This window comes from Lepisma saccharinum, chromosome 12 (genome assembly GCF_977018435.1).
Source record: "Lepisma saccharinum chromosome 12, izLepSacc3.1, whole genome shotgun sequence".
Lineage (NCBI taxonomy): Eukaryota > Metazoa > Arthropoda > Insecta > Zygentoma > Lepismatidae > Lepisma > Lepisma saccharinum.
The window spans coordinates 48,212,918-48,238,111 of record NC_139240.1 but is presented as its reverse complement, the minus strand read 5'-3'; the positions used below and the strand labels follow the sequence as shown (position 1 = coordinate 48,238,111).

General features: G+C 39.7%; 1 protein-coding gene across 1 annotated transcript in view; it reads left to right on the top strand.

Moving 5' to 3' along the window:
* The first annotated feature begins 4,362 nt into the window (after window positions 1-4,362).
* Window positions 4,363-25,194, top strand: part of LOC145996045 (uncharacterized) — a 37,350-nt gene continuing 16,518 nt past the window's right edge. The window contains exon 1 of the mRNA XM_083132256.1: window positions 4,363-4,542. The gene's annotated coding sequence lies outside the window, so the exon portion shown is untranslated. The remainder of the gene's footprint in view (window positions 4,543-25,194) is intronic.

The window sequence follows — 25,194 nt, the reverse complement described above, 5'->3', positions numbered from 1 at the left end:
TATAATTCCCTGTTTTCAAGGAGAATTTTCCAAAAATTCAAGGCTACAAGCACATGTTTTTTTCTCCCAATTTCAACTTACATATTACCGCCTTTCACCACCCACACACAAATATATTAATAACATAAAGAGTGTATCTGATTCCAATGTATCCAAAAATTCTAATTAAATTAAATTAAACGGTATATATATATATATATATTGAAAATATTTAATTTAAAGTCCGGAGTTTACATTTGCCGTTTTACATACTCAGACTCGAAATACGATCTACAAACACAAGTCACAAATGTTACGGTTTATATTCTAATAAGAATTTTAGACTAAAATTTACCTAATCACCTTCAAGCTATATTGTCTTCCGTCTGTCAGATGTTGTTCTGCAAAGAACAGTAACAAAGTAGCAACTTTCTTTTCCTTCCTCGATAAAATAAAAGCTGAACTGTGAAAAACTTGCTTCAGGGCATTTATAAATATGTATAAATTCAGTTTAAATTCAATGATATTTGGATTAATAAAAGTTGCAATTTTTCACGTCTACTCAGAAGAATTCAAGCAGAATGCACGCATAATTCCCGGAGCCAAAAATTCATGAAGAATCCCGGAATTCAAGGATTTCTCTGATTTTATACAGTGGTTAAAAAAAACGCAAAATGAATGAATTGCCACTGATCAGCTACAAAGAAGAATCTAGCATATAATACGCTGACTACTCCTTAAGAGTTTCGATAAAATTCCCAAAGCGAGGAAGAGGTGGTAAAAATCTACGTTTTTCTTGTATGTACGCATTGCTTGCATTGTAGAATTATTTTCCTGTAGTTTACGGTTATTACAAGCATAAGAAAACAGTTTTTCGTTGTGACGTTTCAGGAGAACACACGCTCCCTTCATCACACATTTATTTTCATTTTGACTAAAGAACAGTTACAACAATGGTTAGCAACTTTTTAAACAAAAAGAATCCGTTATATAATGGATGTTGTCAATGTTACATTGTTGCAATATAGCAACTTAACTGTGAAAAGAAGCAGTCTGTTTTTTTTTTTATTTCAGATTAAAAAAAATTGATCACATTATTTTTATTTAAAATTATGAATCCCAAATATCAGGTAATTCAAAGTCATCATTGTTTTCACAAAGTCTCTTGATGTTTTCTGTTACATTACCATTGTTGTAACTGTATCTTTAGTCAAAATGAAAATAAATGTCTGATGAAGGGAGTGTGTGTTCTCCTGAAACGTCACAACGTAAAACTGTTTTCTTATGCTTGTAATAACCGTAAACTACAGGAAAACAAAATCTACGTGTTATCATGAAAAGGAAATATTTTAAGAAAGAGAGAGAAAGAAGCTGCTTGAAAAAAAAAGTGGTAGAGAAAGAAGAGAATTAAAGCTAGGCAGGGAGAGAAAAGAAATATTGATTGATTGAATTTTACGTCGCTTTTCTGCCACTTTTAGCTAATCACGACTGTGAGGATGAGTGATGATGCTATGAAATTTATGAAGGGATACTCACAAGGAACATCCAAGGCCAGGGCAGGATTCGAACCCTGAACCTCTGTCATTGTAGCGCGCTGTGCTAACCACTCCGCCACGGGGTCGATGAGAGGAAGAAATGGTCAGAGAAATAAGTAAGAGAGAGACAGAAAAATAAAGACAGAGAGACAAGAGAAGAAAAGAAAATGAAGCAAGAAAAGTGGAGGAGAAAATAAAAAAATATTAAGTAGAGATGAAGCGAGGTCGAACAGAAAGATACTAAAACCGAGAATGACTAAGAAAGAATATATATGAAAGAAACAAGAGGAAGGAGATACAGTAAAACCTCGTTAATCCGGACTAATAGGGGGATAAGTTGACCGGTTTAACGAAAGTCCGGATTAACTTAAATAACTTAACAGAACAGTAGAAAGTGCATTAAAACTCCGTTTATAGCAACAAACCACGTTTATTATGGTGTATTTAAAGGGATAGGCCTAAATACACTATACAGTACAGTAAAATGCAAAGCAATACTGTACATACAATGCGATTGTTGACTTCTAGCCACATTTAAAACCTTGCAAACTGCTTTTTTTTCCTTTTGCCTCTCCGGATTAAGCGAAGTCCGGCTTATCGGGGTCCGAATTAACGAGGTTTTACTGTAGTACGTAACTTTTACTTATTCCAGCGGGGTGATCAAGTGACCTCCCCACCCTTAATCCTACTTGGGTGCTCCCACATATATTTCTACCCTTATAAATTTCCCTAAGTATGATTCACTGCTTACTCTTATCACCATTGTCCATGTTTTTCCTGGGGATGTAACTGGGAATCCCAATAAATGATTTCCCTCCCCCATTCAGTACTACCTTAGATAAGAATGGAGATACTACTCACTATTAAGGTTTCAAAGCATCTGAAATTTCCATGCTTTTGGCGCACGTTCATCTGATTTCCTCTCATTTGAATTCTTGCTTAAGTCTCCATGTCGAATTTCCCAAGGAGGAAGAAAATTTTGATTACACATCATCCCCCCTTCCATTTAACATCTCTGTCCTCATCAATCATCAGCCCAAAATTTGTTGAATACAATTCTAACGACCGCATTTTTTTTAAAAAAAGGGAAGATTGTAAAAAATCAGTGTCATTTCGGTGTATATAAAATATCAACCAAACACTACGAAAAAAAATTTGCAACAAGAAAGTGGAAAATACCAATATCCACTAAATATAGTAGATTTCTGCATGAAAATAGTTCAAAACATGACCCCATTTCCTAAAGTACAGGGTGACCCAAAAAAAGATAACGGTTACATTTCGGTAGTTACAGTAGAAAAAGCATATTAAATACAGGGTGGCCCACAAATAACCGAAATGTAACAGTTATCTTACGTGTTCGGTTACCTTTGTTTGGGCCACCCTGTATTTAATATGCTTTTTCTACTGTAACTACCAGAATATTCAGTACACCAAACTGAAGTATACTTTGTCCACCTCAAATGTAATATTTCTTGCTTGTCCTTTTGCCTTGCTCATGAACCTACTTTTAGTAAACTACTACAAAAATATTGATTCTTACAGAAACGCAGTAAATTTCCCAGACTTTTTCAGAAAAAGTAAATTTCCTGAATTTTCCAACATTTTCACCTCTGATGTGGAAATGGAATACAATTCAGGCTCTTCTTAAAGGGAAAAATCTACACACGCGCACACGTTTGCGAATTGAATGCACAGTATATTTACAGATATTAGATTGCATTTGAATCGCTATAATTGTTGGTCCAACAATAGAATGAACTTCTGCAGTGATAGGAAAATATCCTGTACCATAATGTTGGAATTCGTTCAGTTGGTACAAGACTTTTAAACACTTGACATATCCAATTACATAAGAAATAATATCCCCTTCGTAACTTGGAACTTTCATCGGCTTGAAAATCCTTTATTTGGTGTGTGTAATAATTGTTTATTAACTGTTTAATCGCTCTACACTAAATTCTAAATTAAAATATTAGGAGGGGCAACTCGCTCCCCTTGCCCCCCAATGCGCACTACTATGGTACTAAATTAGATTAAGTTTAGGAGGTTCCAAAATCAAATCACTATATTTTTTTGTAAATTAAAGAAAAATCCACGAGGTTGGAACTCTGTACCTTTGGTTTCACCGCCAGATCATCAAGAAATATGCGGCATTACTTGTACAGTCACGGACACTTCTGGATTGTAACAATCCCATTAATTTTCAGTGATCATTACAACACACTTCTGTCCATGACTGTACTCCAGTATCTAAGTTCTGATATCAAAGTTGTTTAGTGATTATTGTGGCAACAACACTCAAGCGAAAATGCCTAACCGCATTTTCATGGCATGCTTCGTCTACGTTAGGGAGAGGGGAAAAGGGGGGAGGGGAATCGAGGCAAAATCTGACGTCATATTGACGTTTTGTAGATATTATAAAGTTCACATCGTGATCATGTTGGAGAAGTTCCAGCAAAAACTTAACCTCCATTTCTACATTTTTTTTAAAGTCAACAATGAGCAAAGACAAGCTATTGTTTCAAAATCGATAAGAAGCTGTTGTATTCACCATTGTTGGCTTTTGAATAACTTACACCTTTTGGAAAACCCATTGTCGATGAATGGCAAATCCTAGTCGGGCGGGCCTCCTGTGACCCGTGGTAAGAGAAATATAAGAATGACCCCCCAGGGTCAGCCGTTGAGGGGGGTGGAGGGGATCAGAGGAAAGGGGGAACCCAAGTGTACTTTCCTCCTGGTGAGTACACATGACAAGCTCGTGATATCACAAAATAGCCTGTGCCGAAATGTCAACAGTAGCTGATATATTTAAGGCCTCAAGCTTACTGAAGGACGCTCCAAAGATAGATGAACCGTTGATGCATTTACAAGTGTGTGAAACAAGCCCAGTTTACAAATACAGGAACTGTTTTCGCAGTGTTTACGAGAAGGGGTGAAAGAAAGTGATTTCGGCATCCATCAGCAGTCTTGACAGCAGCAGCGTCTAGACGTGTGCATCTTTGGAGGAGTAGCTTAAGCGTGACAGGTATGGTGATTGGTCCATTTTTAAAAAAAAAACGTGGTCTGGTTGGTGCGTAGTGATAACATAATCCTCTTCGATCTTGTCTTTGTACTTTGTAGTTTGTTTTAGCTGGTGTGGCGCCACGTGCATAGGAAGAGTAGGGTTTTGTTTTTCCTCAGCATCATGAGTGACTTCTTTGTTGTTTTCCCGGTAAGCTAAACTGTGGTAAAGTTATTTTACATTAACTTTTCATTTAAATAACTTAAATGCCACGAACAGACATGTACACCTATCTAGTTTGAGTTTGAGTTGGTGTTTTAAGTCCATTTTATGCACAGTAAGGCTAATTGGGACTGGACCTACAGTTTAAAGTGGAATCCGAACCACTTGTGCCTCCACCGGGTATCGAACCCGGGACCGTACACCTATCTAGAAAGGAAGATCTGCTTGCACTTAAACCAAATGCCTCAATTATAATAATAATAATAATTATTATTATTATTGTAAAGAACAGGTCTATTCTCGTAGTACATAAAAGGAACAGAGATGGCGTCAGAATTCATTATCTAGCTTATTACTAGTACAATTTGTGAATAAGCTATTCTAAGCAGAAAAGTATTACCAAAGAAATATAAAACTACAAAATTTATAAGGTAAGAAAAATGTTGTTACTGAATGATTATTCTTATCAGTTCTAACAGTACTAATATTAGTATTATGCATTAATGTATGCAGACATTCTCAATACAGAAGTGATTTCTCCCAATCGAATGCGAGCCGATCTCCGTGATGGAGTGGTTAGCACAGAGCTCTACGACGCTAGGGGTTCCGGGTTCGAGTCTCGGGTTGGCATGGGCAATTTTTCCGAGCATCCCTTCATCAATTTCGTCCCTCATCGTCATCGTCGCGATTAGCCAAAAGTGACAGAAAATAAAAATCTAATCAAACCCGACCGAATCTATATTCAGACATATTCGGCTGATATAAATAACTTTCATATTATGCAACGAAAGGCATACAAGTATTGAGATTATTGAATTTCAGTAGTTGGCAACTATTACTCCACCGCCCCCTTCTTTCCAACCAAGTGGGCCTCCCAGATGGCGCAGTGGTAGCGTCGTCGCCTTGTAATCAAGGGGTCCCGGGTTCAATACCCGGTGGAGGCACAAGTGGTTCGGATCCCACTTTAAACTGTAGGTTCAGTCCCGATTAGCCTTACTGTGCATAAAGTGGACTTAAAACACCAACTCTTTCCAACCAAGTACGCCAGATCAATGATATGATATGAATAAAACAGAACAAGTGAACGATTCAAAGGAAGTTCGTTAACACGTTCAGTTTGGATTTTATTTTTTGCAAAACTTCTAGATTAACGTTAATAATTATGTATTAGTTTTTCACTGTAGTTCTCTCTATTCTCATGACATGTGATCTCATATCGCACTGAACGCACAAACAGGCATTGAGCAAAATTATATCGTGATATGTGAAGTGCATATCAAGAAAAACATGACTTTTGAAACCTTCAACACTAACGTAAGCAATCATTAAATTATAATAGCTTATGATAAACATATGATGCTTATCTTAAAATACATACGTATCTTGATATGTACTAAGAATTGCAAATATCAACTGAGGTTAGCGCTGTTCTCTGTACAGTGGAGTGGTTAAAGTAACTCACTGCGAAGACAAGGGTTCCTGGTTAATGCATAACTGTGTTTGCCCTTCATGCACTATTGTCGTCTTGGTTAACTTAGAGGTTGCAACATTGTAAAATATTCAATTAAGAATATAAGATTAGAATTTACAGCGTAAGCCTAAAGATTTAATTTGATTCTTGGTATTCATCGTCACTTTTCTGCCACTTTTGGCTAATCGCGACGATGAAGATGATGAAGGAACGCTCACAAAGAACACCCATGCCGGGGCCGTGACACGAACCCGGGACCTCTGTCGTTGCAGCGCGCTGTGAGAACTCACTCCTCCATGGAGAGCTAAATAAAAGTTGGAGAAAATACTATAGTCATGATAACTTATGAGTAAAACAACTTCATATCCTTATTATCCGTGGGATGAATTGTTCACTAATTTAATTATCGTACCATTTATTGCGGTTAGAACACTAGCGCCTCTGGCGGGAAAAATAAGATCTCTGATATTCTTCAATATCTCGAGTTCATTCAAACATTTTCGTTTGGTTACAGAACACTGGTTTTGTATAACATTTCTCGAGTTTATATTTACAGTAGCATTGCCTTAATAATATTTCTTTACATTACGGTAATACAGATAATATTAGTGTAAAATAGCTGTGTAAATAATAACGTTAGTTCGTTGTAACAAGTGACGGATTTCACCGTTAGTGTAGCACGTGCCATATTGCATTGAAATCTATCGTTGACATTGGACATTATAAAATAAGAAGTCTAATTTCTTTGTTGCGTAGCCAGACAGGGGTTCACAGGGCTTGCCTCTCCGAAAATTTGCCAAATTGTATTGTTGTGCAATGACTGTTTTAAACAAAAAATTGCCGTTATTTATAGATTTTGAAGTGCTGAATTCCACAATGATACTATGCATGGAAATTTAATTGAAACGACACTCAAATGTACATATCTTGTGTCCTACATGGCACATGCCCAACATATTTATTTTACAATCGCAATAACAACGAAAGACGTCATTCCCTGTGAAAAGTTGCTTATAAATGGATAAAATAACAAGCTTAAACACATTTGCATCCACATTTAGTCACAAAGTGATGCACATAAATTACTTTACAAGATATTTAGTGTTTCTCGCAAATTTCAACACATATTTGTCAGGTATTCTGCAGGCACGTATCTAATCCTATTTCGGGAGAGGTTCGAGTCAAGTGTCAATAGTAATAATAATTATTGTTGTTGTTTCATGGACAGATAAAGAGATGATACGGGAATAGAGATATAACAGCACGTATTCATTACCTAGCTTATTTCTACTGAAGATCACTAAATTTGTACGAAAATAGCTGCCCTACCAAAGATATTGATGTCAAAAACAATTTTAACTGGTCTATTCATTGAATAAAAATAAAACAATTATAGAGTCATCTCAAAAAAAGTCACTGATTGTTGTTGTTGTGTTTATTATTATTGTATGTGTGTATTATTATTAGTGGGCGGTACGCATGAATTTACGCAAGCACTGTCAGCACAGTGTACTCCTTACCTTTAAGTAAATTCTGCAGAAAAAAATAAATTCATATTATACAACAGTAAAAAAATGAGTATTTTGCTTATTTCATTTTAGACTTGGTAAGTCTTTCGGGAGAGGGGGACACTGACCCTCTTGACCCTCTCTGTAAATTCTTCATTGTTATTCCGTAAGGACCGTCGAAAATATTATAAATTTTCTGCTATGCGAGATTAAGGTATTCGATGGCAAAAGTTTTGCTCTAAAATGCTATTTCAGTAGAATTTTGTTCTGACAATTTTCCAATGAAGCTCCCCCCCTCTCCTTCCCAGAAAATAAATACTAGCTAAACACGTGGTTGCCCCAACTGTTTGACAAACAAAGGTTCCTTTGTTGTGTTGCTTGTTTGTAGATACTGATAAAAATTCCATGAGGACCAAGGAAGTTCCATTTGGATTGTCGCAGAGCAACAATCCTTTATTGCGTCCAATAATAATAATAAAAAGTATTAGGAACAAAAGTTGTATTGTAAATAGCTTGCAACAGTTCTTGACACAAATTGTGTCAGAAAAAACAGTAAGAACACAAAGTGAGGTGATAAAACAAAGGAGATGGAACAATGGGGACATAGAAGTTATTTCTATAGCCTTCGTGTGAATGTCGACAGATTAGATAGGTCTACAGTGTAATATTTTTTTTGTCTTTGGGGTGGAGGATGTAATCCACGTTAAGCTGGGTTAGGACTCCGATAATATGCATACACTGTTCACGGTTGCAGTAACAGCCTACAGCGGGCGCAGTCCACTAGCGCACAAAAATGTGAAAGTGTGCGCTCGTGGTATACGAAAGGTGCCACAAGCGCACAATGCTGCGTTGCCATCTATGATTGTGTAATGGCTGGCCTGTGTAGAGGATCATTTAATTGCATAAAAAGTCAAATATCAAGAAGTATTACACATATGTAGTACCAATTATATCTTCCTCATTAGTGATCAACTCTGATAGGTTAGGTTAGGTTAGATTCGACTATGTCTCTGGGGTCTGCTGGTGTCTCCCTCCTTCTGCAACGATACATTGCCCGTCTTATGTTATGAACATAGCCATTCGCCCATTCACATAATATATGATACATAATATGTCAACTTATAAGGACGCAGCCTTGAAAGGCAAAAACAGTTAACACAACGTGGCAACATGGCCGTGGATTTTGTGCGCTCGTTGTATACATTTGTAACCACAAGCGCACGCAGCCTTTTGTTTGTGCGCTCGTGGTATACATTTATAACCACAAGCGGACGCAGCCTTTTGTTTGTGCGCTCGTGGTATACATTTGTAACCACAAGCGCACGCAGCCTTTTGTTTGTGCGCTCGTGGTATACATTTTTAACCACAAGCGGACGCAGCCTTTTGTTTGTGCGCTCGTGGTATACATTTTTAACCACAAGCGGACGCAACCTTTTGTTTGTGCGCTCGTGGTATACATTTTAACCACAAGCGGACGCAGCCTTTTGTTTGTGCGCTCGTGGTATACATTTTTAACCACAAGCGGACGCAGCCTTTTGTTTGTGCGCTCGTGGTATATATTTTTAACCACAAGCGGACGCAGCCTTTTGTTTGTGCGCTCGTGGTATACATTTGTAACCACAAGCGGACGCAGCCTTTTGTTTGTGCGCTCGTGGTATACATTTTTAACCACAAGCGGACGCAGCCTTTTGTTTGTGCGCTCGTGGTATACATTTTTAACCACAAGCGGACGCAGCCTTTTGTTTGTGCGCTCGTGGTATACATTTTTAACCACAAGCGGACGCAGCCTTTTGTTTGTGCGCTCGTGGTATACATTTGTAACCACAAGCGCACGCAACCTTTTGTTTGTGCGCTCGTGGTATACATTTTTAACCACAAGCGGACGCAGCCTTTTGTTTGTGCGCTCCCAGCCTACGGCCGCTACACCAGCAGCGGTGCCCATCCCCCCCAAGACCCCCAGACGCAATCCCCCCAGATTCGTTCATCATAATCCTCCCCAAATAATTTTGATAAATACATAGTAACTGATTTTAATTTGAATGCAATAGCCTGTCAAGTGGTCGACAGTTTTATCTAAAAATGTAAACTTTCGACATGCAGAAAGCCAGCACACTGCTTGATTACATAATTTGAAATGTCAGAAAATAAATTATGTATAGGTAAACAGTGTTTTTGGACGGTGAATAAATGTTAAAAAGCCCACAACTTAATGATAACTGGGCACACCAGTGGCGTACGCAGGATATTTTTTCGGAGGGGCCGGAATTGTAAAGCTAGATATTACATAGTTGCATTCTGAGAGGGGACAGGATACAGTATATATTCCTAAATATAATTTTTTACCTTCATTTTAAAAATTGTTAAAGAAAAATGTAATAGGGGCTCATTTGAAGAGGAGTTTGCATTTATCATTTTGCCGCTTCCCGAGTTATTTTCTGCTTTCATTAAAAAAAAAATGATTTTCTAAAAATGTCTACACCTTACCCAAATCTTGCCTACGCCAGTGAAAATAGAATTTGGTGCCTTCAGCAACAAATTCTCCTCCTATGATTAGAGTATTGCAAAGTCGAAATTTTCTGGATTGTATCTCAAGTGCAAATATCACTTCATGCGACAAGTTACATTATTTATTTTTCTGTTGTATCTGGTTATTTACAATGCGTTACTATGTAGTATATTTAGTAAAATGATGCACCTGCAGGAAGAAATCACACGAGCCAAGTCTTGTGAATAGGCTGGATGGGGAATAAATTGGAAGCAAAATCCGTGTAATTTTGCTATTGCGACGTTCAATTTGTGGGACGACGCGAGGCGTTTTATTTATTTATTTATGACGTCTTGTTTATCATGGCGAAGTTAAGGCTTTGTACCCTGTTGAAGAAACACTTTTTGGGCGTTTGGGAAAGTGATCTATTCACCTTATGAACTGCGGCATCATCTCCTGAAAATTTACTAAAATTTTCAAACAACCGTCGTATAGTAGCATACAAACACTACAGTACCGCCGGACCAGGAACCGGCGCGGGGACCGCCTTTATGGCAGAGACCCTCTGTTGACGCGTTTACCTACGAAGGAACTAGCGGTCGAACAACCAATTACGCCCACCGCTTGGGCAAGAAGTGACAACGTTAAAATTCTCCCCGCCCAAAGCAGCCATTAGGGAAACAGAATATTTTTAGGGTATTTATTCCGAAACTGTCATACTAGTTAATATTGTCATAAGGAGCTGCAAACTTGACTCCTTCCAAATTTTCCTCTTTTTACTCCTTCAGCACGGACTTTGCCTCTGGGGTTTTGGCATCCCCTTGCCTTCCCCCGTAGCTAATGCTGTGTCTAATCATCACTCATCCTCATTATCCTAACGTGGCAGAAAAGCGACGTAAAATAACGAATATTTACCCGTGGACTTTTTGTGTAGTAGTCAGTGCTATATTTTACTTCACTACGTTTTAATGTATCAGATGTTTGTTTTAAGAGTGAAGGAACAAAGGTGGATGGTTATGTCACCCACCACTATCCCGCTTAGGGAATAATTCAGAGTAAAATTCACTTGATAACATGCAACTTCCTAATGGTATAGAATAATGACAGCCTAAATAATGATCATCATACGTATTTTATACCAAAGTACTAAATATGGCCCTCTCCCCCGCCGAACTTTAAAGTTTGATTCCCCCTTACTTTAGAAAAGCTGTTACAATCTAAAAAAAAAAAAAAAAAAAAGTTTGGGAACACCCACAGTACCGGGTATTAGAGAAAGAAAACGAGGTATAGGCGTCATGAAAACGAATAGTGTATTTGTGGAAACCTTTGACCACAGTACAGTGAAACGACATGACATTCCCAGTCAAGTGACAGACGAAAAACAAAGTATGCCATTATGGCGAACAAAAAGAGACAGCACATGGTCCATCTCAGTAGTGAGTAACGCCTTCTCGTACACGTCTCAAGTCATTCACACGTCGTGGCATACCATTGATGAAGCTGTCAATGAACTCTTGGTCCATCCTATCCCACTCGTCTTCTGCCGCTCGTCGGAGGTCGTTCAGTGTTGAGGGAGGTGGTACACGCTTCCGGACAGACCTTTTCAGCTTGTCCCATATATGTTCGATGGGGTTCATGTCTGGGGAAAATGGGGGCCAGTCCATTCGAGTGATACCTGCATTGTCGATGAACGCTCCTACAATCCGCGCCCTGTGACAACGAGCATTGTCATGCTGCAACACGAAAAGGCACAACAAAACGTTTCAAAATACAGTCCCGATATGTGACAGCATTCATAGACCCTTGGAAAGCAACCAGTGGCGTGCGACGTCCCATCGTGATACCACCCCCAAAACATGACCGAGCCACCTCCCTGTTGATGTCGCTTCACCACATACCGAGCTCGAGCAATGCTGCCTGACTCTCGCCACACACGTATTCGACCATTATCAGGTCGCAAACACAGGCGGCATTCATCAGTAAAGAGAACACTGGACCGTCGCTGAATGTCCCAGTCGTGGTGTTGTTGAGCCCACCGATATCGCATACTACTGTATGTCCTGGTTAACGGGGGCGCTCTCCAGGGACGTCGTGCATGCAACTTTGCATTATGGAGCCAATTGCAGAATGGTTTGTGGGGTCACGTGTACACCTGTAGCTCCGAACATGTCATTTCTAAGGTCTGCAGCAGTGCGTTCAAGGTTTCTCCGGACAAGAATTCGGACATAAGGGTCCTGTGCTAGGATGGACGAACGGGGATGACCACTGCGAGGACGACGCCTCCAGTCTCCACATACCGTTTCCATGTTTTGGACACGGCAGATACACTCACACCCACTCGTTGGGCAACTTGACGATAAGAATAACCTTCCTCCACTAAGATGACAATTCGAACACGGTTGTATTCTGATATCGTCACCGGAAGCATTTTTCTACTCAGGCAGGTGCGTTTCTCTCACTGCAACACACGGAAACACAATGCGTCTTACCGTACAGACAGCTCGGAGTGGTTGTGAGTTGCACTATTCCCACCCACGCCGCACGATGGTGCTGCCATTTCTGTCTACTCTGCTGGTAACGTCTCAACTAACATCTAAAATGAGTCACATGCCAGGCACCGTTCCATATTTCACTGTTTCATTGGTGTTTCCAAACTTTCTTTGATGTGTGTAATAATAAAGGGTTCTATTACCCTGTCCTCCCTGAGAAAAATCCTGCGCCCGCCCTTGGTTACTTAGTTTCTTTTTTAGGTTTAGTCCTTTTAACATAAATACACGGCAAATGTATTATTTATGCTATGCTAAATGAACTAAATCTAGCAGCGAAGGCATTTAGCCTAATGAAAGCGTTCCGCGAAGACGTCAGAACACTGAGGGTTGCTAGAGTCTTGTGCAACAAGTGAGACCCTTCTAAACCTTGCCTACGTAGGTATTTTTTTGTGAGAGTTGAGGTATTTTACTCAAGGTGCTACACTAATAACATTCCACCACCCTATTGGTGCTCTCAGTCAGAGCCCTGAATAGGGCACTTTAATAGGGTATCTGCTCTCTACTTGGAGAAGACAAGGCACATTATTATTATTATTATTATTATTATTATTGTGGTAATTAAAACAAGAAAAGCAAAAAAATACTAAACTCTGTAATTTTACTAAATTATTTTTGTTTCAATTTTTTTATTTTTTAAGTCAACTGTATGCACATTTAGGACAATCGGTATTGGACCTACAGTTTAAAGTAAGATCCGAACCACTATGTACCTCCACCAGGTATCGAACCCGCGACCCCTTGACTACAGAGCGACGGAGTTATCAATACGCGATCGTGGAGGCTTCTAAAATTGTTTCGTAACTCTAAACAAATCAGTCCAGTTTGGTCACAATTACTTAAAAGTGTTAAGAGTGAACATCTACTTGCACAACATTTTTTGGTTCTTCGAAATGAAACTGGGATTTTAGTGTTAGTTCAGTGATTCTGGTTATACTTTTAGAAGCTTAAACTTTTGAAGCGAAAACGAATCTTGAATCTATTAATTCAATGTTCCTTGAACTTTCCTTGTTCAATCTGTCTTGAATCCCACGTGCAAATGTAACAATCTGAGTAAAGTTCATGAACTTTGCTAACTTATGAGTCTCCCTTGGTCTTCTTATCAACATTTTCTACCGCGCATCTATTGTGCGCAGCTCAAGATAACGTCACGATTACGTTCCCCTCGCGTACTGGTTGATTAGCAATAGCCTCCGAACCGGGAACAATAAAATAAAATAGGCTCGCTGGCCGGATCAGACTGGCCTGTTATCATCTTTGCAAGGAATGGGGGGAAAAATAGAGGATTAGAAAACGATGCACTTGCCAGAAAAAGATAATACAACAACCTCTTCCTGATTGATTTATGGGGATCAAGAGAAATCACGTGACAATACACACACTTGTGTATATTTCGAAGTCTTCGTCGAGTTTCCGGTCAGTTCAAAAGCCAGATCAAAGTGCTGAATATTTTAATGCACTGTTTCGTGATTGGTTCCTTTTTTTTAAGTGGGGAGAAAGGTTATCTGTGCGAATGGACGTAAGCCAAAAGATAACTGCAAATCACATAAGGTTCTGTTATTGCGACAACTTGATACGTCTTGTAACTTTAAATATGTGCATTTTTTTATTATTTTTTCGGTTAATTATTATGTTTTCGTCTACTGCGGATGGATATATTAACTAATATAAAAATATACTTTTTTTTTGTTTCAAATGTTATGATCGTTAATATGCACTGTTTGAACTTGAGCAACGGAAGTTCTGAAAACTGTTAGATAGAATTAGTTTGTTAACTTCATTTTTTTTATCACTACGGTAACAACAGCATCGTTAAGTTTGTTTTAGTCAACTTTATGCACAGATAGGCTAATCAGGACTGGGACTACAGTTTAAAGTGCAATCCGAAACAATATATGTCTCCACTAGGTATCTGACCCGGGATCCTTTCGTTACAAAGTGACAAAGTTACCACTATGCTATCGGAGAGGTAAAATCAATATATTAAAACTTAAACAAATAATCAAAATTAACATGACACATCATTGGCATTGTAACCGAAGAAATATTTCATTAATCAAGAGCTTCCTATTTGTATGTCGACTGTCGCAATAGTTATTACACATCTAATATTTTGCAAAATCAAAGGTTGTTATTAGAGTAATACATCGTTATACATTAATAGTTACACAATATTCAGTACCCTGTAAGTAAGACATGACCATATAATTATCACAGCATTATTTTGCATATTAAAGGTGTTATTCCGGTGACAAATTAACGTTAATTTCTTTTTGGGTGCTACATTAAGTTCTGTGGTACCTTACGCGCTAGAAAATGCAGAGGAAAGTTATGAGACTATTTTCATAGGGCTTCGTCAGTTCTGCACAGGGACCCTAAAGCCAACCAGCATCGCCGCCACTGATTAGATGAAGTGATTCGAAAAACTTAATGACTGGCAAGCATAAAGCGTACGCAGTATTTTTTTTTTGGTGGGGGGCGGGGACTGCAATGGTATATACAGATTGTATAATCTCCTTCTTCTTTCTCTCTCTCCCCTTCTTTTTTTGAAGAAGAAAACAGAGAAGAGGAAGGAAGGGGGAGGGGGAAAGAAGAAAAAAGAGAGAGAGAAAAAGAGAAGGTCTCTCTCTCTCTCTCTCTCTTTTCTTTTCTTTCTCTTCTAGAGGGAGAGAGAGATATTTCTTTCCCTTCTTTCTCTCTCTTCTCTCCTCTTTCTCTCTCTCTCTTTCTCCTTTCTTTCCTTCCCTCTGGAAAGAAAGAAAGAGGGAAGAGAAAGTCTCTCTCTCTCTTCTCTTTCTTTCTCTCTCTCTCTCTTATCTTTCTTTCTCTCTCTCCTAAGGAAAAGAAAGGAAAGAAAGAAGAAAGGAAGGGAGAGGAAGAAAGAGAAACGGTGAAAGGAAGGGTCTTTTCTTCTCTCTTCCTTTCTCTCTCTCTCTCTCTCTCTCTCTCTCTCTCTCTCTCTCTCTCTCTCTCTTTCCTTCTTTCTTTCGAAAGAAGAGAGAAGAGAATGGGAATTGAGAGAGAGAGGGAGAAGAGAGGAGAGAAAATGAAAGAAAGAAAGAAGGAGAAGAAGAAATGATGGTAAAAGGAGAAAGAGGTTGAGAGAGAGAGAGAGAGAGAGAGAGAGAGAGGGGGGGGGAGGGAGTGTACAATCACGGACACTTCTGGGTTGTAATAATCTCATTAACTTTCAATATAATCGTCACAACCCAGAAGTGTCCATGACTGTACACAGCTGGGTTCTGGTATATACAATACAATGTTTCATAATTAACATTCTTAACTTTCGTTTTAAAAATTGTTCAAAGATAAAAATGATAATCGGGCTGTTTGCATTTACCACTTACTTTCATTTGAAAATTAAGATATTTTTTTTAAATATCGGGAGGAGCTGTAGCCCCATCAGCCCCCTCTTTACGTACGCCACTGAAAAAAGTGCACTTAGATCAATTATTACTCCGAATGCAGTCCTTCAGTATAAAAATCGCCTCCATTTTGATGCTCGAGTTGTCCTCTTTTCACATAATCCACTGGTCATCCTTAACGCATGCAACTTCCTCTCTCAATAGGGACTTACGTATAAAGCTACATTTTTAACTTGAAGCAAAGAACAGAGGTCAGTAGTGTTTCGAGTCCATTGGCACTACGTTATCTCATCTGAGATCTTCGTTCCCGTGTACTTGACATTATTCCCGGTCGTGGATTGAATCCCAGGGTAATATGCGTAATTTCTTAATACCCAGCAATTAAAAACTTTCACGAGTCATTATAATCGCCAGTGTGTCAAGGTTTATGATAACCAATGGCGACTAAAATACGTTCGCAAACAGCTTGCAGTTTCCAGTGCCCTCTTTGGACGTTTTGTAGAAGCTTGGTAGCGCGGAAAGGTGCACAAATTTCATTAAATGAGTAATTTTGTGAACAGTTAATGATTTTGGGTACTTCTTTACAAGGTAGGTTTGCTTCAGATCTTTTTAATTGTTTTGTTGTGGCTGCGTACACTATAATTTTATGTTAAGTTATCGCGGGGTTCTTCAAGGTCTGCAGGCCCTCCTACCAAGTCTTGGAGGGGAATAGCGAACGTAGAATCTCACCTTAAACCACAGGAGTTCTCGACGAGGATTGAAAGGGGGGAAGGGTTCCTTGACCCCCGTTCCGAATAAGGAAAAAATGCCTACTTTTCTGATCATGTTTACTTAGTTTTCCTTGGTGTATACCTCTTGATCATTTCCTTCTCTTTTTCCGCTCACATTTTCTGATTCTTGTGAATCCCTTCTCTATATCGATCAACATCGCATGGATGTTCTACGTAAGTATCCTTTCATTATATCTCCACACATCCTCATCGTCGCGATTAGCCAAAACTGAAAGAAAAGCGAGGCTAAATAACAAAAATCAAATCAAATCACAATATCCTATAAATCTTCCTTCTCCGTTTCTTTCTGCTTGTCTTGATTCTATATTCATCTTTCTTTCTTTCCCTTCTCTGTGTCTTTCTTTCTATCTCCCTCTCTCGTTTTTCTCTCTTCTGTATTCCATTCCTTCTCTCCTCCCTCTAGCATCTCTCTTTGTTTATTTTTCTTACTCAATCTGTCGCTTCTTCACTTATTTTTCTTTCTCTGTCGCTTCCCTGGTTCATTATTTCTCTTTCCTCTCTGTATATTCTACTTATGTATGTCTGTGTGTGTCTTTCGCTTCTTCATCTCTCATTTATGTTTCTCATCTCTTTCCCTCTCTCTCTCTCTCTGTCGGGTCCTTTAATTCACTTCCTTTCTCACATTATTTACCGCTTCACTTCTTTGTTATGACGAAACATGATGTCATTAACTCAAAATCCCCTTCCATTTTGACCCCCTTTGAAAAACTTTCTCAGGGTGCCCATCCTTTAAACAGTAGTGTATCTGGTTTCTACTTATGAATACATATAAAAAATCAGTGTACGTAGTTTTCTGTCAAATTTCAGTCCATTACAAGCATAGATACGCTAATGGGACTGGACCTGCGGTTAAAAGTGAAATCAAAACACTGGGAAAGCCACCTGCCTTGAAATCGTACCCTAGACCTGTTCATTACGTGGTAAGTTGAGTGTTCGACTCACGATCCCCACCGGGGTGTACGTATACCAATCCATTCATTTTTTTCAACAATCTGTTATTTAATTATTTTAGTAAGCATTCAACTATGAATCACGACAGACTAGCGTGGTGGAGTGTTTAGCACATCGGCCCACGATGCCATAGGTCCTGGGTTCGAATCCCGGCCTGGGCATGGGTGTTTTGAGTGTCCATTCATCAATTTCATCACATCATCACTCACACCATCTTCGCGATTAGCCAAAGTGGTTGAAAAGCGAAATAAAAGAAACCAAATCACGACAAGAAGTATATAATAATAATAATAACGCAACAAATTAGTTGGGCTCGAGCCCCATGGGCCCATGTAAGTTGGCGCCACTCCTCTCTTCCACGTTCTGCAGACTAACGAGGCTGGATTTAATATTTATTCTCAATATCGTGAATCTTCTAGAAAGGAAAGAACACGGTACTAAAAATAACTCGCCAAGGAATACGAAAAGAGACATGGCTTATTCATTCTTCCTTCCGTCCAGTTTTGATTCATTGAGGGTGGAGAGCGGCATGCTATTGATCACGTGATATTGAGAAGACTTTCCTCGCATAATTTCGCCACGGGCAGATACTGTTCACGTGTTTAAACGTGCTTAGTTCCTCTGTGCATAATCGATTCCCGGTAGTCTGCACCTTACGTCTGCCAGTCCCTTTAAAAAGCTTCGTAATCATGAGGCCAACACGCACCCATCAGGTTTCCTGCATATGCTATCACACCCACCTTGAGTGGAGCTGCCAGAATAAACATGCTGTAGTAGCGGTAAACCTCCGGAAGCACTGCCCTTGCACACTTTGAGAACTTACTTTTAAAAGTAACTCAAGCAACAGTTACTTCGCTCAAAAAGTAGTATACGTAGTTATTTTCAAAGTAACTAAGCAGTTACTTCATTCTTGAACTTTAGCAAGTTGTATTAAACCTTGTGTGTTTATGAACATACATACAGTGAAGAAAGTTCAAAGCAAACTCTCACACTTGAAAAAATGCGTGCCGCACTTACTCCTAACACCACTTTTTAAAATGTAGCTAACATAATTTAATTAGTTACTGTTGAAACGTGCAAAAGCAAATACTATTTTCGTTTCTCGTTGCCTGAAAAGAATGAGCGAGTTGCAGTGACGCATTTCAAATAGTAACTACATTAAGTGTTACTGGAACCCTTATTTCAACTGCGTTTAGAGCACTTCCAACCGCGACGTAATCTTTTTTAAGTAATACCCAACCTACCTGTCAAAGTTGTGACAAGTAATGTAATAGACATCCGTACCCGAAGAAAATATGGTGGCGAGTCGATACTTCGTAACACATTACTGTCCACAGTATTTTGTACCTTTTCTTTCATTGCCAAAAACTCTTGAGAGTTATTCTCAATGAAAAGGGTAAGAAAAAGAACAGCTGCATAAGTCAGTAAAGAAAGGCGAGGTTGTGTTCTGTTACGTTATTTGACCCGCTAGCTAAGCATTCATAACACAACCTGAGCAGAAGGCCTTGTGTATTTCCCTACTTTATTTGACCCTTCTATCTGTAACATCCACTTGCAGTTTCTTATCGGCCTACATGTTACTAGTACTAAGTAGACAACCTTCATACAGAACGAATCTCTCAACATGTAAGTTAAATCTGTCCCTTACATGCTTCTAAGACACCTTTGGCCTTTCACGATTTCAAACTCTATCTTAGTCAAGTACGATTGAACTACCGAACAACGCAAGTACATTTACAAGGAACATTTTATAATTGTACATTTGATGACAACCTGAACCATTACACAAAATTGTACATAACTTTTCCTTACCTTTCGTCCGGTTCGTTGGTGTAAGTCCTACTTGTGCACGCCTTGAATTGGACATCAGATATTAGTTCTAATATCTATTGTAATCCGGTAATATCACACGCAGCACAATTAACTACAAGCACAAAAGATAACTATAAAAAAAGGTAAAGTGTTCCCCTGTGCATAGCACCACGCCATGAAGGCGTATAGGGGGTGTGGGGGTAACGCCCCACACTTTCTTGATCCGGTCGTGAGTGGGGGTGATGTGATCAGCATCACGCCCCTGACCGCCTTTACCCCCCAGGGTTTCCCCCAGGTACCCATGTTATTCGACGCTGGGTTTGCGCCGGGGCCGCTTCCACCGTTAGAAAAGTTCCCGGATTTGAACCGGCCGGGGATCGAACCCGGGACCTTGAGCATGGTAGTCAGACGCGTTACCGACTGAGCCACCGCGGCCACCTTGGATTGGGACGATAACTGTCAACACGAGTTCGACAGCATCATGGCGGAACTTCGACAGGTAAATCCTATTGTGCCTTTCGACCCAACAAAGCCAGTTGTACTTATCACTGATGGCTCTCCTTTCGGCTGTGGCGCGCAATTGTGTCATCGAGTTGATAACGGTCTACAGACCATCGCCTGCTCTTCTACCACCTTCAGTGAGACGGAGCGGAGATACTCCCAGGTAGAGAGAGAAGCTCTAGCCATAGTTCACGGTATCAAGCGATTTCACAAATTTTTACTCGGATCCAAGTTCGAGATTGTTACAGATGCACGTGCTGTAAAGTTTATCTTTTCTCCGGATCGAGCCATTTCAAAACATTCATCCAATAGATTGATGAGATGGGCTCTACTTTTATCTTCATACCGATATAATATAATTCATTCCAGCAAGGTAGAAGTAGCTGACATGCTAAGCAGATTGCCTACACAAACAAGTGACACAATACCAGCTGGGGAAGAAGAACTTCATGCATATTTCGGGTCCATTGAAGACGTTGTAGCTCCTCTTTCTCGAGACGCAATACAGAACGACACTTCAGAAGACCCACTGCTCTCATTAGTTGTCTCTTGTGTAGTAAATGGTTGGCCAGATCAACACGACACGTCTACCGAACGGAAGAAGCTCGCACCTTTCTTCGAAAGAAGAGCTCACCTTACGTACGAGCAGGGAACGCTCATGTGGTCGGGTAGACTTATCATTCCCACAGTTAAACGGAATGAAGTTCTTAGAGCTTTACACGATGGACACATAGGTTCAACTCGTATGAAAGAGTTGTGTCTATCCAGATTTTGGTGGCCAGGCATGTCAGCAGAGATTACGGATTTTGTAGCGAGCTGCAATACATGCCGAGCTAATGCTCCTAAGGTCCGCAACGGACCCGATTCTTCATGGCCTCTCGCTTCGTACGTGAACGAGAGATGGCATATAGACCACTTTTTCTTTGCAGGGCGTAAGTTCCTACTGATAGTAGACGCCTTCAGCAAGTGGACAGAAGTATGGCCTGTACACACATTGGACACAAAGGAAACGATCCGCTGGCTTATGCAATCTTGCGCCACGCTAGGGATACCAAATACTATCGTATCCGACAACGGCCCAACGTTCACTTCTCTCGAATTTCGTAACTTCTGTCTTAAGAATGGCATCAAACATGTTACTTCACCGCCTTATCACAGCCCTAGCAACGGGTTAGCCGAACGATACGTTCGTACTGTCAAAACCGCTCTTGTCAAGCTTATAACTGACAAACCCAATCTGAGCACGCTTGAACTTGATATGGGGATCGCCAACCTTCTTTTCATCCTTCGGAACACGCGACTGGGTGGAAAAGGAAGCCTACCAGCACTTTCGGTCTTGAAACACCAACCCAGATTTTGGTGGGAACCAAACAATGTGCCTCTGTCGAGTGAATCTCCATTCAAGCCGAGAAAGTCAGCAAAGTGTCGGAACGACTCTTCGTCGAAATATGGTACTTTCGCCATCAACTCAGCAGTTTGGGTTCAATCACCTAAGCACGGTACTCCAAATTACATCCCAGGAGTTGTCATTCGTCGAATTGGGGATAGCATCCTCTACGAGATAATGTTGGAAGATGGAATCAAAAGAGTGGTACATCCCAGGTGGTTGAAGAGACGTGTTTCACGTGACACTACAGATGACGACGACTTCAACGTTACAATACCAAATAGAAATTCAGCCAACCCCGGTGGAACAGTACCAGAACCTACCCCAGGCAGAGCCGGATACCCAGGACCAGGTCCTAGCACACCTCACTCGTCTCCGAGAAGGTCTACCAGGGTTCGCCGCCCACCAGATCGATACGGTCATCAGCATATCTGATTATTTTTTTTATGGGACACCTGGAGGGATGATACGGTCCAGATATGGCTACAAGGCTTGGTCTTCACGGCCAAGAAGAAGAAAAATCACAAGCAGATATATTCTGTGTAATGCTTGATATCATGGTTCAATGTATTTTGTATGTTTCGGACATAACGTCCAGTGAATATTAAATATGTTAATTGTTTACCGTCTGGTTATTAATCCACATTACCAAGTCCTTCACCCCGAACCCTATAACTATTCACAACTTAATACCAGACTCGTAACTCGCTATTACAAGAATGACCGCCAAGAAATCCTGAAATCAAGCGGAACATAAAAATCTCCCCATTTAAGCGCCGCACATTGAATGTTGGACGATTAGTATGCTCGTGCTTGGTAGTTGTACATTTAGACATTGACTTCCTTAAATTTCTATGTGGGTTTCTTCAATAATACCATAGCCTGACACCATTCAGAGCGGTGAGTGATTCTGTCCCGCAACAGAATTACTGATAAATTCGATTTCTTAACTCAACACCAAGCAGAATAAAGAAAAGAAGAAACGTGGAAATTTATTTTCTACCCGAGTTTCGCAACTTATTCAGTTTATTTCCAAGTTATTTTTTAAAATTATTTATCAAAATATATCTGTGCGTTTTTATCATTCTTTTTGAAACTGTATGCGAGTCATTGCCATATTTCAGTTAATTTTTAACATAATGAATGCTGATATGGTTATTCTGAAGATATTAATAAAATAAAATGATTGTACATGAACAATATAAGACTATCTATTATGTCTGTGTACCACCTCTAAACCACAAGTTATATATTCAATACAATTTCAAACATTATAGTGATTTGATTAAATGGTGATTCGATTCGTTTTGAGTTTAGTAATTTGGTGTCGCTTTTCTGTCACTTTTGGCTAATCGCCACGATGAGGATGATGAAACTGATGAAGTGAACATCATAACAAAGATCATCTATGCCCAGGCAAGGATTCGAACCCAAGGCCCCTGATGCGATTATTCAATTAATGCAAAATGTTTACTAAACCAATGGGAGGGTTAGTTAAACCTTCACATTATATACGGCCACTGCGATGAACAATTCGCCTGGTAATATTTATGCCTCCCACTGTACATAAGTAGACTGACAAATACAGCTTAAGATTTTGATGGAACTTTCAATTCATTAACTAAGCATGGCGATAGTTGACACAACACTCCTGGATTTGATAACTCAAAGGGACCCTCCCTTCTCATTGGCCTGAACTCGGTTCATATTTGACGGTCAAGGTCAAAGACACGTGGAGCGAACCGTCTCAAGGTCGCGCGTGATGGATCTGTGGGAAAGGTATATCAATAAATATCCTCACTCGTGATCCTTCGCTTCTACCGAGTACAACTTGGCAACAGCCAAATAGCGAAGCAGATTAGCTTAATTGCCTCTCGTACACCTCCGAACAGCTACCCTTATAGAGCAAATATCTCTTTTGTGTGCTTTGCTATTTTAGGCTTCGTAAGGTACACACCATTGCCAACCTTACGATCTAAATAGCATCATCGGAAAGAATCTATAAAGAAACCTTTCTTTGCTCCTACAAAGAAAACTCCAGAAAAGTGACGTCATCAGCACTGAGTGGGTTTGATTGATTTGGCCACTTTTGGCTAATCGCGAAGATAAGATGAAATTCTTGAAGGGACACTCACAATTAATGGCTATGCTCAAGCCGCGATTCAAACCCAGGAAGTTAGCTTGTTTTATGCTCAGATAGGCTACGGTTTAAAGTGGGGGAGGGGGAGGATTTGCTTTGGGAGGAGGGGGAGGATGTCCACTCAGTGGCATATTTGTGATTTTATTTTGGGAGGTTTCTTTGGGTATGCAAATTTGTATATCAGTGGCGTATGCTGAGTCTAAAACCTGGACTAGCTATGGAGGAAGGGAGAAGACTAGGCTCATTCTTGACGTGTGCAAGGAATACACGTTGCCATCCTAACGGTAGTCAGGTTGTCAACTCCTAAAAATTCAGGTTGCCAACTCCTAAGAATTCAGGTTGCCAACTCCTAAGAATTCAGGTTGCAAACTCCTAAGAATTCAGGTTGCAAATTCCTAAGAATTCAGGTTTCGAACTCCTAAGAATTCAGGTTTCTAACTCCTAAAAAATCAGGTTTCCAACTCCTAAGAATTCAGGTTGCCAACTCATAAGAAATCAGGTTGCCAACTTCAGAATCGCCATTATCTTCTTTTTGAAATCAGGTTAATTCACAGTTTCTAATCGATTTTTCTTCAGTATTTTACTTTCTAGGCTTCAGGCTTCGGAGATAGCCTAGCTAGCCTGGAATATAGGCTCCCGTTGTGTATATATACTCTTATGTTACAAGTCAGTAAACTAAACTATTGCCTTACGGTTCTAAGTACCTTAGAATATTGCTTCTAACTCTCACCTAGGTCATTAAATCTTATGATAACATTTACACGTAACTTAGAAACCCTTAGTTTTAGTATATTTACATTCTATGAAGACCCAAGCTCATACAGAGAAAGAGCTCTCGAACTATAACACCGAAAACTTGACAGATTTCTATTGCCAAGTTCAAACTTAACGTCCATAACTAAAATTTTCTTGTGAACACTTTTAATACATGTCAAATATGTATATTAAACTATGCCATGAAAACAACCTGCTTTGTCTCGGCTTGATGAAATAGGTCAGTTGCAGAATGGTAGATTATGCGCGTAGATCTGGCAACATGGCACTCGGTTGCCATGACAAACGGTGCTGCCATCTGTTATCGAAAAATTACCGCAAAATCACCTTCAGTACCGCCTTAATTCACAAGGCTGCATATTTTTCTGCACGGAAATCTTCTATGACTAGACCATTAATGACAAGAGATAAAAAATTATTTTAGTTTGCCTGGTGTATATATATAAAAATCAAAGAAGGTAAAAGGAAACACTCACCGATGATGCTACGAAGTTAGCGAAAATTTTGAATTTTTCTACTGTCCGGTGAGTGTTTCCTTTTACCTTCTTTGATTTTTACTTAGCCCTTCTGGCCCTCCTTACTTTTATCCATTATATATATAATCTTGTGGAGGGAATAGCCGGTATCCTCCCGTCTCTGTACAATGTGCCTCTACCGGGTATCTTAGCTGAGACCCCTTGTTACCACTACTCCATCAGGGAGGTTCGAAATGTGTTGACACAA